The sequence below is a fragment of the Dromaius novaehollandiae genome, chromosome 1, assembly GCF_036370855.1.
Source record: "Dromaius novaehollandiae isolate bDroNov1 chromosome 1, bDroNov1.hap1, whole genome shotgun sequence".
NCBI lineage: Eukaryota > Metazoa > Chordata > Aves > Casuariiformes > Dromaiidae > Dromaius > Dromaius novaehollandiae.
In genome coordinates, this window is record NC_088098.1 from 109187318 (window position 1) to 109203600 (window position 16283).

The window sequence follows — 16283 nt, forward strand, 5'->3', positions numbered from 1 at the left end:
ATCCTATGCATCATATTTTAGTACGGTTAGTTATTAAGTATTTGTACTTTTGCAGTGCCTAAAAGCCATTTCAGTATGAAAATATATGTAGTAAAAGACACATCATGAGGAGTGTCTTTTTAAAAAATGGGTTATGTATTTTTCTATAGTGTAAGACCAGAGACACCAAGCTGTAGGATTACTATATACCATTAATAAATGGCAGAGCAAAATTTATAGCCCTGTAATTTCTTCTACATGAGCCTAAGAAAACTACTCAACGCTTTCAAAAGTGAAGAAGCATTTCTTAATCTGCTTAGCTTTAGAAAACTGCTTTGCGTGCTTTGACTATATCTTGACCTTCTGATTCTTACATATTTTCTTGTTAATTTTCATTATGAATATTTCCAACAGACATAGCTCACATATACTCTTAAAGTTTTACTAAAAAAATTCAAAAGAAGTCTAATCACCACAGAAGGGAACATCATTTTTAAAAAAACAAACAAAAGCTTCTTCCAAGTTTTACCTTCAGAAGTAAAGAAGTTAGCAAAAGCAAGATGAATTCACTGAACTTTTTGATAGCTCCAAAGTAGCATTTTTACCAAAACCTGTTCTTAATGATATGTGATAATTTTTAGTGATGACCTAGCATTTTGTAATCAGACTGAACTCCAAACTGACAGCCATTCTCAGAAACAATGTTCCTTTTCAGGCTACGGAAGAATAAGAGATCTCTAAATCAGTTTAGAAATTCCAGATCATCAACTAAAACTTAAACTACATCCCACTCAAATGTTCTTCAAAACTCCCATAACAAAAAACCTGTTATCTATTCCTAAGCATGCATGCACTGAAAAGAGTCACAGAAAATTTCAGTCTATCACTTAATTCACTGTTTATAAGATGTAAAATACACAAGCCTGGATATATCTTATAGTTACCTCATAATCAGCTCCTCCAGTTTTATTCTGAAGTTAATGATGATCACCCACTACTCCATGCACACATTTAAGGTACAAAACCTCTGATTTTGCTATTAAATTTTTGTTAGCTCTAGTTCAATTTCTCCTTAGGAATAATGTTTGGAAGCAGATATGAGCGTTCAACCCCCCCAAAATGGGACTAGAGAGACCATTTTAAATAAAGTAACATATAATACTATTATAAATGGTAAATAGGAACAACATCCCAGTAAAGAGGAAGACTGTAGCAGGGGCATATTATGACACACCACTGCATTATCACATGGTTTTACTCTGAAATGGCCACATGTCGTTATGGTCAGATCTATTGCAGGTCTTAAAACAGAATTTCCTATGGCATTCATGCCCCGCATAGAATGTCTCAAGAATTTCAGCCTCCAGGTTTGGACAGATGATATCTAAATCCCAAAGTCACAAAGATAACTCTGACAATTGGAATCTAACACAAACCTAGCACTTCCTGTTGGAGATGAGAAAAGCAGGGAGCCACCTAAATCCCAGCCAGATCCACTGGGATTCCACTGCTGTAGAGCTCATCTTTTAAGGATAAGATCTATGGAGCCAGATAACTGACATATGGGGCTCTTCTGCCTTCTTGTCTAAGTAGAAGAGGCCCTTTTGCTAATCCTCAGTTCTCTCCTCCTTTAGTGAACTTCGTTCATCCACGGAGCCGGGCTGTGAAGGATCCATGAGGGAGCCAAAAGTTGAGTCTGAATTGGACCCAGGAGGCTGGGAGTGAAAAGGAAGGCATAGAAATTGCTGCAAAATCCAAATATTGCAGCTGCAGAGAGCATGGGTTTTGGCTGCAAAGTTTGTTCCCACTGCACACACAGGGCTTTGGCCATGCAAACTGCATGCTGTGGCCACACCTAAACCTGTCCAGCATGTTCTAGCACATACCTATGAATTTTACATACTTTGATGAGAGTATAATTACTACATTACTAACAAAAAAGTGAATTCAAGAGAAATAAAAACTAAAGTTAATCCCTCATGACATTATCAAAGTCAGCATATTATGCAGAAAATAGTGATGTGATAGCCAAGACATTGCATTAGGGCTGCAGGCAGATGACTAGGCTGCTGATTAGACCATGGCTGGAGATGAAGCTAAAAGACAAGATACAAAAGCTACTGGACGTGACAGGAGAAATTGCCAGATGTTACAGCAAACAATGTGAGAAGCTGACAAAACTTACAGATAGTAATGTGAGAAATAGCTGGATTTCACAGATGGTTTTGAGGTTGTTACATAAGAAACAGCAAAACTCCATAATTGAAGGGTGGAGTAGTCTTGCATGGCCAACAGTACCTATTGCACCATATACGTAATACCATAAGGCAGGGATTACCTAGGTAGCAGAGTCAGAAACACCAATTTTGGGTACAGATGTAGTAAAACTGGCACCAGTGGTGGAGGAGTAACTAGGGATAGGTTATTTTGGAGGAGACTGGGGCAAAGAAAGGAAGGTGCTAGGGTGATGAAAAGGAGGATGAAGAAATGAAAAAGGCGATGATAAGGAATGCAAGTGTTCCTGTCATCAGGGCTGTTTACGGATACATGCCTGGCAGCCCCATATTCTATCACTGCAGATTAAATCAGGACAATAAAATAGACCCATTGTTCTGACAATACCATGCATGTCAAATCCATTTCTGCCATCAGGAGGACCAAAGGGTGGCTGGAGGGGGATGCTTTCCCTTGCAGGCAGGGAAGCACCCAAGGTGTTAAAAGCATCCTGGTATCATCTTGCTGGTGCCCATTCCAACACTCATGGCATCAACAGCTTCCTAATCATTTCCCACACTGCAGTATCCTATCCACAAAGAAGTGTAAATCATCTAGTAAATGCTACATTTTAAGAGTGAAAGTAAGATTACTGTAGTTAGTTTATAAATTGCTACAGTACTACCAATGCACAACAAATCAACTTACTGATGTAGTTTTATCACCTTTTATTGGGTTATTCGTATGAAAAATGAGGACTACAAAATGAATTATACACTACTTAAATATCTGATCAATTAAAATAGGTCATTTGGGGATTTTTTAATACATATTTTTAATTTACCATAACTATGACTTCTATCTTAAATAAATTATTTCTGTATTTAATGGACACTACATATGATCTGTAATACAACAGTTTGCATAAGCTTTTACCTGAGTAAGCATCCAGAGATATAAATAATTTTCTGACTCATCTTTTAAAGGATGCAAAGAATTACTTTGTTTTCTGTTGCAGACACTCTTGGGATGACCCTTTCACTCTGGAGTTAACCTATCTGAATTATACATCCATTAAATTAAAGAAATTGTCAAAGCTGAATCTGGCAATTCTGTACGAAAAGCTATTCATCAAAAGATTTGTAATGTAACTGCTAAGCGAACAATGAGAACTTAAGGTAGCAATATTAAAGCCTGTAAAAGCAGTGCCAATTAGTGCTGTAATTTTTCTCATGTCATACTGTTGTTGCAGTTCTCAATAGTGCCATTCATTAATGTGTTAGGTAGGACACCAACTTAACCTGAAGGCTTTATGGCAAACATCATTAGCTCTGAAATCGCTCACAGTATAATTTTGGTAGTTTATACTTTTGAAGATTAGCTAATCCTTCTATAAATCACATGTTCAAATATAGCACCTAACTGAAGTATGCAGGTAAAAATCTCCTACAGCTGAATTATACTTCAGTATCCAGCTAGAACACAGGCAATTCCCATTAACGTAACTCAGTAGCAATTCTAGCGACACTTCTTTCCTCTCCTTCCTACTGCTTCAACAAATAGTTTCAAGCAGTGCAAAGACAGCCTTCCACACCAAGGTGAATTTTCCTCTTAGAAAAAACTTACATCAAGATAAGTAAAATATTATGCTTTTGCCCCATTTTGTTATTTTCTGGTATAAAAAGCAATTCTGCTTTTGATTTTGTTGGAAACCTGGGAGCTACAAGCAGATGGAAAAGGGGACTCTCATTTCCACTTTATTGCTATTTGTTTCTTTGCATTTCAGACATGAGGAATATTGCATTTGCTTATTCCTGATTTCATTGCTGGCCACATCTGTACTGAAGAGTACAGTCCTTAAGCTGTCAGTCTCACATCAGTACAACCCGTTGGCAGTCAGCATCTGTATCTTTATAGTTTGGTCACCGCAACATTTCCGAGGCCATGGGCAAGCAGATGTTTAGGAATTACCTGGGAGCTCCCACTCTGAACAGCTGAATTGTCAGCTTTAATACTCCTTTCATGTCTGTTCATCCTTCAGGAGGTATCAAACCAATAGATGCCAAATGTTAAAACGCGGTTCCAGTTAACCAAAGGTAAGACCCAATAACTGAATGTAAAATCTCACTCCTATTGAAAACTCACTCCTACATCACCATGGAGCTTTTTAAAAAGTTATTTAAGAGGAACTAAGACACAAGACCACTGTGAAGCCCTGATCATGATCTATATGTACCTATGCATGGAAATGATGTTCCTGATACTACACTACTAAGGAATTGTTCCCTTTTGGCTGTAGAAGGAAGATAGCCTCAAATATTTCCTAGGGAAAGCCAGGACAAGCATCAGTGGCCCTGCCTCAACACTCTCCAAGGATGATACAGCAAGTTTCTGTGAGAGCACACAGTGAGGGAGGACAGGAAGGTATTGCTTAAAAATTAATCAGATCACCTTTCTCCTCATGTTAGTTCATTAATCTCTGCACCTGCCCAAAGCTGCCACAATACCTATAGGCTTCAGCTTCTCAACTATTGATCTGTTTAATGAACAAGATGACATGTATAAACCATGGGGTTTTTTCTGATTTTTTTTGCTTAATTTGTTTGGAACATTCATAGCTTAACATAAATCACAAATTGCAAGCTTTGCTACATCAGCCATCAAGGTATCGTATAACCACTAAACATATGTGAAGTAAAGTCATCCAATTAAACTTTAGCCTCTGTATGGTAGTAAGCTGCTTAGGTATGCTCAGGTTCAAACCAGACAAGAATAAAATGCTTCAGTCACCAAATAAACAATGAAAATTTTTGTTTGATGAAGTAGAATGTTCTGAGCATTTCATTTATATTTTTTCAGAATTTTTCATTCTGAGAAAGTATGTATGCAATTTCATGTAAAAGAAGAGACGAAGTACACCTTGCCTGCATAATACAGAACACATGAAAACCCCCAAAGAAATGTCACAAGACATTCCCTGTTGGGTTCACAACAGAATTCAACATAAGCTAATTTTGTAAAAGATATTAATAGCATAAGTTTTCAGAAATCAGGAATAAGCAAACTTCCTTCCTTTTCTGTTCACCATATTATAGGAAAATTTTGTACCTTTATTATTGTTTCCTGTGGAAACACCATTCAATTTCTTTTAATTCTTGGGTTGTTTAATGAACAAAGAAAGAGAAACAAAAATTACTTTTTACTTCAATAGATCAGCAAAAACTTGCTAGTTTTTTGCATAATTTAATATAGAATATTTATAGCTTCAAATGAATTAATCACACAGGCAAATTACAGACATCATTAGTCAATTATGCATACCACCACAGGGTGTGCAAATGCAAGACTCCAATCATACAAGATGTCTTCAAACATTACTGAAAAGAGTGTTAAAACCATGAGTTAGAGTCATACTCATCACAAATATATGAAATTCTTAAGTTTATAGGATTGTTCTCCAGTGGAATCGAATCAGAATTTATCCACTTACCTCTAAGCTTTTTAATCATTACAGTTCTTACAGATCTGATCTGTTAATAGAATGTAAACACAATTAGCTCATGAACTACAGATTGTTTGGGGGGGTTGGGCAATAGAAGGCTTAGCTGTACATTTGCTTAAATAATTATTCCTTCACCTGCTATCACTTCAATGCAATAGCAGTCCCTGGAGAAAGTATTCTCTGTCTCGGAAAGCAGAATCTTTAAGATATCCAGCAGAGCTAAGAACTCATATTTAGATATGTATAATTAAAATCTTTATCGAAGGAAAAGAATTATGCAGAAAGAGTGTTAATGCAACACTGAAACTGAGAGTTCTGTGTACAACTAAAGAAACCTCTTGTTTCTGTAGCATAGCTACTCCAACTAGAGCATTAGAAGTGCTCTATCTCACATATATAGTTGGTCAATTAGGGGGACACTTATTCATTTACCAACACCGTAAGGCAAGGACGGGACTTTGGGGCATGCTGACATGCCCACAGCGCACAGATCTCTTTGCCAATTCTGAGCAGGCTGGTATATGACATAGGACAGTATACAGACATATTGCTCCTGAAGCTAACTTTGTCGCATCCAAATTATTTATTCCCGCATCCTGTTCCATATGTGCTGGCCTGGGCAGGGTGCACCTTTCCAGGAGTCCTGCCACAGTGCCTTTTCTCAGAGGGCGACACCTATATTTCACACACATAGGTGAGCAGAGGTGTGCACACGCTCACTCCTAAGCTTGTAAATTCGAGGAATTGGGAGAGCTTCACGAGGTACATTATACACACAAATCAACCAGTTCACAAGCAAGGAAATACAATCAACTTCTGTGGTTTAAAAAAAAACAACAACAAAACACAGCTATATTTGGCAGTACAGCAGCAGTGTAAGAACAAAGCAGGCAGAAAGTGAAGTAAGAATAGAAACTGAGACTACAGGATTTATATTAATTTCTTCCTCCTTTTTTCCCTGTTTGGTCTTGATGCCATCATCTTCATGTTCACAAAAATGCAATGGAATCTTTAATTTAAGTGATCAAAGCTCCATGGGAAAGATACTGCATCCAGCCACAATAAAGTCATCACTAAGCTGAAATAATCAGGTTGGTAGTGGTTCAAAAAGGCGAAACACTAATTAAATGAGACAATACTCATTCTTCATATTTTAATTTAGTTGTTTACATCAATACTTTCATAATAAAAGCCATTATGTATCTATCAAGCAACATACTAGGGTGTCTTTTCTCTCTTCTGAAGCAGTAAAGCTCTGCATTTGCAACAGCTCCCATCATATATCCTCCCTTCTGTAATTCCTCAAATCCTCTCCTGTCATGAGTTAAGCAAACCACCATATTTGTTCAGTGAGGTTAAGGTCAAAACATCACAGGGCCTAATTAGTTCCCTAGACTCCACTTTGTTTTCTTTTTTTTAAATGATCTGTTTAAAAATGTTAAATAATGTTGTGTGTCATTACCCTCTTGACAAATGAAACCTCAGGCAAGCATCTTTTTTCCAACAGGGACCTCTCAAGTGGGAGTGCCCAGTGATACAGCCTGCTTCACGGTAGCTCCTCAGGTCTTTACATTTCACCCCACCATTTCGGGAAACAACTGCAAATCCCCCCCTCCCATCAGTACCCTTCCTGATTTCAGCCTCAGAGCTTCAGACTCAGCTTTTGGTTCTCACACCAGTCTTTCTGCATAATTTTCAAACACTATCCATCCACCTCTATTGTTCAAGCAGTAGTTTCAGGACTGTGCTGCATGAGCTTTAGTAAGTAAGCAAATGCTAATGTTCAATGCTGATTTATGTTGGCGCTGATGAGTTTGTTAGTAACACGCCCTCCCCACCCCAGTTCACCCTAGGAACAGATTTGCCAGCATCTCACCTCCAAGGGGTAGAGTTGTAGGCTGTCAAAATAAACAGTTAAAGCTATAGTTCAAGGCAATTAACCACAGCGGGGAAGGATCACACTGCAAGTATTTTGTAACTGGTCAGTGCCTAACCTATATACCCTCCATTCACACTATCTGAAATTGGACTTTTTCACATACAGGCTCAGGTGAACAACAGAGTTTGATAGCGTCTAAAATGTACAGGCAGGCAGGCCCTGTACAGTCTCATAGAAAGAAAATTTTTGCTGCCAGGAGCTCAAGATCTAAAAGGATTAATTTCTTCTGCAATGACTGGAAAAAAACCTATTGAAATTAGCTTACCTGGACCAAACAAAATATTACTGCTGGCTGCTAGGCAAGAAATTTGGCCTTTTCAGAGAGCCAGATAAGGCATTCCCCTTACCACCACCACCCCAAGAGATCAACAAATACTCTCTCTTAATCTGTAGTGAGGCAATTTTAACTCTAAATGATGACTCAGAGTTGGACTGGATAACTACCCATTCTGAACACCACTTTTATTAGCAAGGTATTTTGTTGGGGGAGAGGGGGATCTTTGCTGGAGTTTTTCTTCCATATGCCTGGTATCACAGAAAAGGGAGAAATTGAAGCTTGAACAAAGTCACCATGGCACCTCCAGAATTTTGTAGTCAGAAAACTATATTTCAAATCTACATTTACATAATTATCTTCTAACCTTTAATATTTCTCCTAATACTTAAAACTGGATGAATTTTAAAAGTCTGATGTGGCTTACGTTCTGTGACAACCACCTTCTTATATTGAGGCCAAAGCATAGAAGGTGCCAATCAAATTAAGTTTGGTTCTGTATTTAATCACATTTGCAACCTTTAATAGCTTTTTACCACCATGATATTTCCTTCTTCTCCCTACTTCACATAAGGTTTCCTCTTTTTCCTGTTATTTATAATATTAGCTATTTTTCCAGCCATATCGCTAAGCTTAAAAAGAGAAAATAGTGAAGTTAGAAGCTGTCTGACCAGCTCAGCTTTTGATGGTATAACTATCAAAATTGCTTAAACTGTGTTGCCTTTGCTCCAGTGCCTATAAAAGCACCTAAGTGTTACAAGGGAGTTCTCATTTCTTTCTGTCACATTGTTCAGAGTGACTGGAATAAATTCAGTACAACTACTTGCCAAAATGTAGCACAGTGACTCTGCTGAATTTAAAAGTTACGTTGCAAAGGCAAAATTATGAAGTTTTTCTCTTATTTCATGCACGAGTCAATAAACCACTTAACATTAAAAATTAGTCAGCCTTACTATGTTGCATGCATATAATGGGAAAATAAGTTAAATATCACAGTAAGTGTTAAAAATGAACTTGTGAAAGTTCACAAGAACACGAAATTAAAGATTGATAGCAGTGTTAGCTCTGAGATCCTGCACGCATCTACCAGCTTAAAAGAGCCTAAATATAAATGAGTATGAGAACTGTGATTTTATTATTTCATGATTTGTTTTCATCCTATTAAAAATTATGAGGTGAATATATGAAAAGAAAGAAAAAAGCAAAGAAAGAGAGGGGGACAGCTCAGCTTTGCATTACTGTTGTATTACTAAAGGCTTTGAGGAAAATAATACTTGAACATACCTGTTTCCTACAAGTTTTCTGTGAAGGAACATGCTTTAGGCACAACAGGAAGCACATAGCTAAGTAATAGCTTTACATGACATTCATTTAGAATGGTGAAATTAGCTCTGAAGAGGAAGGAAAGTCACTGTCTATTAAAAACAATGAACATCAACGGACAATGAGGATGCTCAACCACCTCACCCTACGAACTATCTCAGTGATTAAGCAGATTCTACATTGCTGACTTTTTTTTTTTTTTAACCAAAAGCATTGGCAGAAAGACAAACTCATTGGTTGAGAAAAGAGAAGAAACAATAGAGAAAAATGTAGCTCAAACTCTTGTGATAGGTCCCACCACCCACTAGTGAGCCCTCATTTTTTCCCCACTAATAAAAGTAATTTCAAAATGCAGAAGGGCCTATATTATAAGCAATGTACCTTGCTACTTCTAAAATTTGTTTAAAAAGAAAAACCATTCAACCATGCCAGCCTTTCATGTTAAATTTAAGTGAATCTGACCACACATGTCAATCTGTCCATTATTTGGGGTCCTATACTGAAAATTGAAATGCTTCAGAATTTTGAGTTCAGTTTTAGCAAGGGAGACTTTGAAAATCTATCTAACTTGCTTAAACCTCACAGATTTAAATTTTTATGACAGAACAGTTTAATTTTAGATATTGACCAGAAGATGGCAGCAGTACCCACTGAATTTATTTACATGACTATGAAATTACTACATATTAAATTCAAAACACATATGAAACATATGCAAATTAGAAATATGAAATCATAAATCCTGCAGACTCTTAAAATACAATTCTTCATCAGGGACTGTATTATAAGCTTATTTCTCTTTTACTTGCATCATGATCATTTGCTTCTGGGTCACCTTCAGAAACGAATTAAAAATTGATACATTTTCATATGCCATGGCATATGCTTTTTAAGTCAGAAACCAATGATTTATTCCCTTATTTATAGATTCTGTAATAATACACTGCAGAACACAGTGATCCGTGGGTAGTGGTGGATAAAACTTTTGAAATATGATTTATGGCTGTAAGGAAATGTCCACAAATCAAGAATACAGATACTGTAGGAATCCCAGGTATGATATTGAATCCTAGTCCAAAAGAACTGTGACAAGGGGAATTTTCACTGCTGGCAATAAGGAGGAGAGAACAGGGGGAAAAGAGGGAAGACAAAGAAAGAATAAAAGAGGACCTCTATAAGCTCTCCAAAAGACAGAAGCTCACATAAATCCCAAAACACTGTTTCAAATCATGATTAGTGTGCAAACCTGTATGAACAAGAAATAAAATTAAGAAATAAGAGCATGAAGGATTTTAAGGTGAAGTTCATTAACAAATGCCGCAGTTGGGGAAAATGGTATTGAAATCTAGAGGACACTGGAGGCTTTTCTACATGTTATAGAAATTACAATTTCATCTGCGTTCACAGGCTTCCTCATTATACCAATATAATCCTGTCAGCTACTGTATAGTCAGTAATGCAAGAGTGCTCTAACAATCATGTTAACAAATCTGAATCATTTCCAACCTATGTATTTTATAGTATAAGTGAAATAAATATTATCCTCATTTAACAGTCAAAAAAAATTCACCTCAGAGTGTCTCTAAGTTATTTGGTGGTCAAAGGCAGATCCGGAAGCAGAATGAGTCCCCACTCTATCTCCTACATCTTTTCTACCAGAACACATTGATATCTAGCAGAAAGAGGGTTAAACTCATATTGTGAAAAGATTTTTTTTATGATGTTCATTTGAAGAAGCTAGATAGGTCCCTGGACTTGAAGGTACCCACTGATAAAACATGTAGCCACAACAGAGGCTATGTGGGGTGAGGAGGAAAGACAAGTGTTTCAAGCATTTTTCCAGAAGTTTGTTAAATTTATCTGCTTCACAACAGGCAAAACATGCCATGTAGGGTTAGTCACCACCACTGTAAAAGTCAGGCAAGGCTTCTCATCAGTTTTGCTGAAGTTGAACCATGGCACCACCTAGAACAGGGACCAAAATAATTCAGCTGGCAGATAAGCTCACCTGAGAGCATTGGAGAGCTGGGTTTGAAGCTCTTGTTACAGCTGAAGATGAAGAATAGGTGGTACAGCTGCCACCAGGCTGGATGGGATTGCTTCCAGAAGAAGCTACCCCCAGCCTCAGCACCTAACTCCAGCAGCATCCTCCCCCAAAATAACAGCAGAGGCAGCAGACTGTGCTGCACCTGGCCGCGGGAACCTGCTCTCCCAAACAGTCCAGCTCTGCCCTTGGCCCTGGCATAGGCCAGGCTTTTTCTCAACAAGGTATTTTCTCCCTGTCCTCAGCAGTCTGCTGCCATAGAGGGCTGTCTAATTTGCCCATTTGTAAGGTGGAACACTGCCTATCACAACAGGCCAATGCCAACAGTATAACCACAGAAATCCAAGGAGTCACACTGTTATGTATGAGTAAGTGCTAGAAATCTCTCCTCAAGTAGGTGCAGTTACTGGCTAGCAGTATCTTCAGCCACTTGAAGCTGTAAAAGGTTGATCCTTGTAAGGATAATAATCAAAAGTGCATCACGAACACAGAGCTTTCGCTATTCTGAAACAAAATTTACTTCCTTGCCCTCCATCCAGCTGGAGGGGACTGCTGCCCGGAGGGTGAGACAAGCAGGCAGAGTGGGAGCACACACAAACGGATCCAGCATGCACAAGTGGAGGGGCTATTCATCTGTCTACATCTAATTACTCCCCAAACACTGGCCAATCTCACATCTGAGTTTATTTTCTACCTATATAAAAAGATTAGCAGCACACTGCACTTGGACCAGAAGCACAAGTCCAGCTTTTTTGCAGTAGGAATATGATTCAAATGCTGACAGAATATAATGCACCTGCTTACTTGAGCCAGAAAGCATCTTTGGAGGAGTAACAGTAATGTCATAACTGACCAAAATCTCATCTTCTCCTAACCCCAGACAGATAATTTTGGCATCCTTAAGAAGCTATCAGAAGATTAAGAGTTCTGTGGAATAAAACAGAGCTACCCTAGCTATAAGAATATGTCATTCACTTATGGTGCAGATCTTCAGTCTGGTCTCCAAACTACCCATATCTCTTAATCTACATCACCACCGCGAGATCATGGATTGCTGCAATTTTCATCATCCTAGACATACCTGAAGAGATATAGAAGAAGATGATGCACAGAGAAACCAGGTAATACGTCTGACTTGCTACAACACATTACACACGCAACATTCCCTTTCCATATCTGTGGAAGAGAACAAAAGGTTGCTCTACTAATGCAGCAAAGCAGGAAGTTCAGTACTCAGTATTATGTATTTTTTTCAGGTATAACTAGAAGAACTGTTTCTAAATAAAGTGAACCCAAGTAAAACTATCAGTTTACTTAATTCAAAGGGAAATGCTACATATTCCTTAAAAGGAAAAGGAAAATCACCACACTTGCCACTAACCTATGAAGTTCTGTGAGAAAAATGAATAGGAAATATTCATCCTGTTAAGCAAGTATTCAACTCAGTAATCAAACTAAACACTGAGCTAAGAAATCTTCCTACAACCCTTTTTGCTCCCCAGAAAAAGAGGGCTTTCTCGGCCTCATAAACCACCCAGAAACAGAGCCCAATCCAGAAGACTCCAAGACAAGAGCGGTGGCAACACAGCCTGACCCCAGGGTGGCAAACAAAACCGAAAACCAAGGGCAGCACACAGATCAAAGATAATTTCCCAGTGGTTTCCTGTGAATAATGTTGTTCTTATGAAGCTTAGCATCTGGACTCTGTTCATTCTGTATATGATTGCTGAAAACATGTTTTTGATGTCAGCCCCCCTGACCAGCCCAGATTTTCTTAGAGAAGCTTGCAGCAAGTAGTTTGATGTTTAGATATACCCAGGCTATAGGTTCCAGAGATAACTAAGTACTTCATTATGCACTGGATTCTGGAGAATATAGAATTGGAGGGTTTCTGTATGCTATTTGCAGAAGCATAAGGAAAAGCAAATTGTCGGAAACTACAGTGTGTAATCTTTCAGCTCTTTCCCTTATGGCTGAAGAATCTTTTCAGCTCCTTAATTTAGGAAACAGCTACCAACAACATGAACATAATTAAGAACACAGAAAGCAACCTCAAACAACTAAATCATCCCATATTCTACAAAATTTAGTTAGCAAGAGTTAGATGCATCTGTCAGTTGTTGAAAGGTTTAGCAATGCTTTCAGATGGCACCCGATTAATAATTATGTCTTCAGGATGATAAATCAGCGGTCATATGCATTTGATAAGAGTGCTAGACCTTCAGATACTGCAGAATAAAAAACAATTCCATGTCTTGCTGTCATTTTTTTTTTAATTGGAGGGTGCCTTATCTGTCATATCTCATTGGACTGAAAGCTTGTCACATCATTTCTTTACTAGTTAAATGAAGCAAGCAAATGAAGGGCATGTTATAACATAGGCTAGAGAACAATCAATGTTCTGACAAAAAATGGTTTTTAAGATCTTTTTCCTTTGGCTTTGGAAGGAGCCACTTCATTATTCTGGCAGACACAGAGGCCAGAAGAGGAGACAGCTGGTTGACATGCAGTCCAGATAACAGGAAGGTCATGCTGTTTGGCAGGTGAAAGCATTTTGAAGAACGGGCAGAATTTACAACACTTCTTCAGGTGAGTGCATCTGCCAGTCTATTGGCAAAGCAAGGTACATCTCTGTGCCTCTCAGGCTGACCTTGGTTCATGTGGTTCCCCCCCTCCAACACAAATTCGTATCACGAAGATATCACACGGCACTTCTGCAAGGCAAAAAAAGCACATGCATTATTTCAAAGACTGATCTACTGTGGTATATATGGGACAATCCATAAAACGCACTCAGAATTCCAGGTAATAGAAGGGGAAGCAACATAATAGACATCTCCAAATTTTATAACAGATATCAGTCCAATTGCAAGGGAAGCTCAAGGTCCTGATAGAAAGTCAAAAAGGGGCCTCTCGATACCTGCTTTTTCATGTGAGCTCAGGGGTGGTCTTTTGCCCCTGGAACAGCACAGTTTGTTTTCTCATTATGAAAAAAGTTCCATCCCCCCTTTCCTCATCTGCCCTGCCACACACACATCTTCGCATAAAACTGTAAGTTAAAATTACCTTCCATTCAAACCTTATTTAAACTTGAACACAAGCTATAAAACAGTCCTCATTTTCAAGAGCTTTCCCTGAATATCGACTTTAACATTCTTCCTTCCCCAGCAGAACTGACCAACTGCTTTGTATTTTTCCCCACTCTCCATTCTGGAAGGGCACATCACTGACATTAAAAAAGGAAAGGGTAGCAGCTAAGAAGAAATAGCCATTCATGGTATTCTGAAAACTTTTTAGCTTTAAACTTAGGGCAATTAAATTCACTGCTCATCAACATAGTGAACTTTTGTCATGTGGGGGTTTTTTTTATTTACTTATTCCAATTTGCATATTTTATAAGATGCAGTCTGTTGATCAGTGTCAATGATTACTGACCTAGACAGTTTTTAAAAAAATGAGCATACACCAATGCTGTGAAGAAACGGCTGGAGAATTTTTACACTGCCACATTCCTGACTGAACTAGAACTTTTTAAAGTAAAGCTAATCTCACCTAATGCATTTCACATCAGAGGATTATAATTACATAATTTCTGACACCTGGTGTTGTTTGACTTTGATTTAGTTTAATATTTTCCATTTATAACTCTTTAGTGAAATACTCAAACTAAAAATTTACCTTCTATTAAAATAATTTGACAGTTTATCACTGTGCTACTTTAAAAAATGTTACTAATCACAAGGACCTAAAAAAAAAAAAGACTTGAATAACTGTCATTTCTGTCAAAAAAGAGTCTAAAAGACAATTAGTTCACTGTTGTTCTTGGTGGCTAGCTGTCATATTGGTGCAGTAAGATTAAGGCTGAGGTGGAAGTTCTACATCCCTGGCAACTGATGTAAAAATAAAATCAGCTTAACAAATGAATCACCTTTTGCATTTTTAACCTTAGATTTTCTGTTCATATGTCTCTTATTACCTATTCAATAGCAGAATTTCAGGAGATCAACTTATCTCTCATTAAGTTATATGTAGGAAGATCTTTTGTCCACCATAGGAACAGAATAAAAGTTTTACAAAATCTGACTGCCTCTAATTCTAAGTCTGTAAAATAAATTTTAAACATCTGCAATGTAACTTACTGTATTTACTTCATGAAAGAGATACTGAAATATAAAATGATCTCTTCACAGCAGAAGAGAAATGTTTCACAGAAATCAACAGAACATGACACATAACCGGAAAAAGTGTCTTGAATAGTTTCAAAAAAGCTAGTTTTCAAGGAAGGGTAACAGCTTTTCTACTATCACCAAAGAAAAATGCACCACTTCGGAGTAAGTAATGGTGACTGACCCACATAAGCTGCTGCATGTGTTTTATCACCTTTAATGTATTACTCTTTAATGTTCATGTGAAATAAAAGAGCTCAATTTAAGTGGAAGCAGAAGTTTTCCTGAGCTATCTCTGCTTCCTACATTACAAAAGAGTTTGGAAGATATTTCATTTATTACTTATTTGTTCGTCAGCTACACTCCGTTTTGTTTACATTTGCATGCTACCACAGAGGCAGCCTAAATCAGTCATTTATTCAAATAATGGAAAGTATCTCTGTCCTCTCAAAGAACTACATTTTCTGTGCTTGAAGAGATGCTACCTCTGTTTGTTCTCCTGATGGATTAAAAGATTATACATTAACACATTCTGAATCTTGACACTTCATAATAGGACCAGTTTACTGGATTCCTAAGAAATTCTAGTAGGGGGGCAAACAGTTTTCTCTCTTACATCCTGTGCCTGGAAGACTTCAGAACACCCTATCTGAGAATATTCTACAGTTCAAAAGGATTTTTTTGTCCATCTGTCCCATCCATGAAAATCTCTAAGTCTGGTCATTTTAAAACTTTAGAATTGTTAAAATAAATGTTTTAACTAACTCTCCATCTTAAAATCACATTTTTCTTCCCATTTTCTCCTGTGAACAATGAACAAGGCCTGAGTGGGCCTCCAGCGG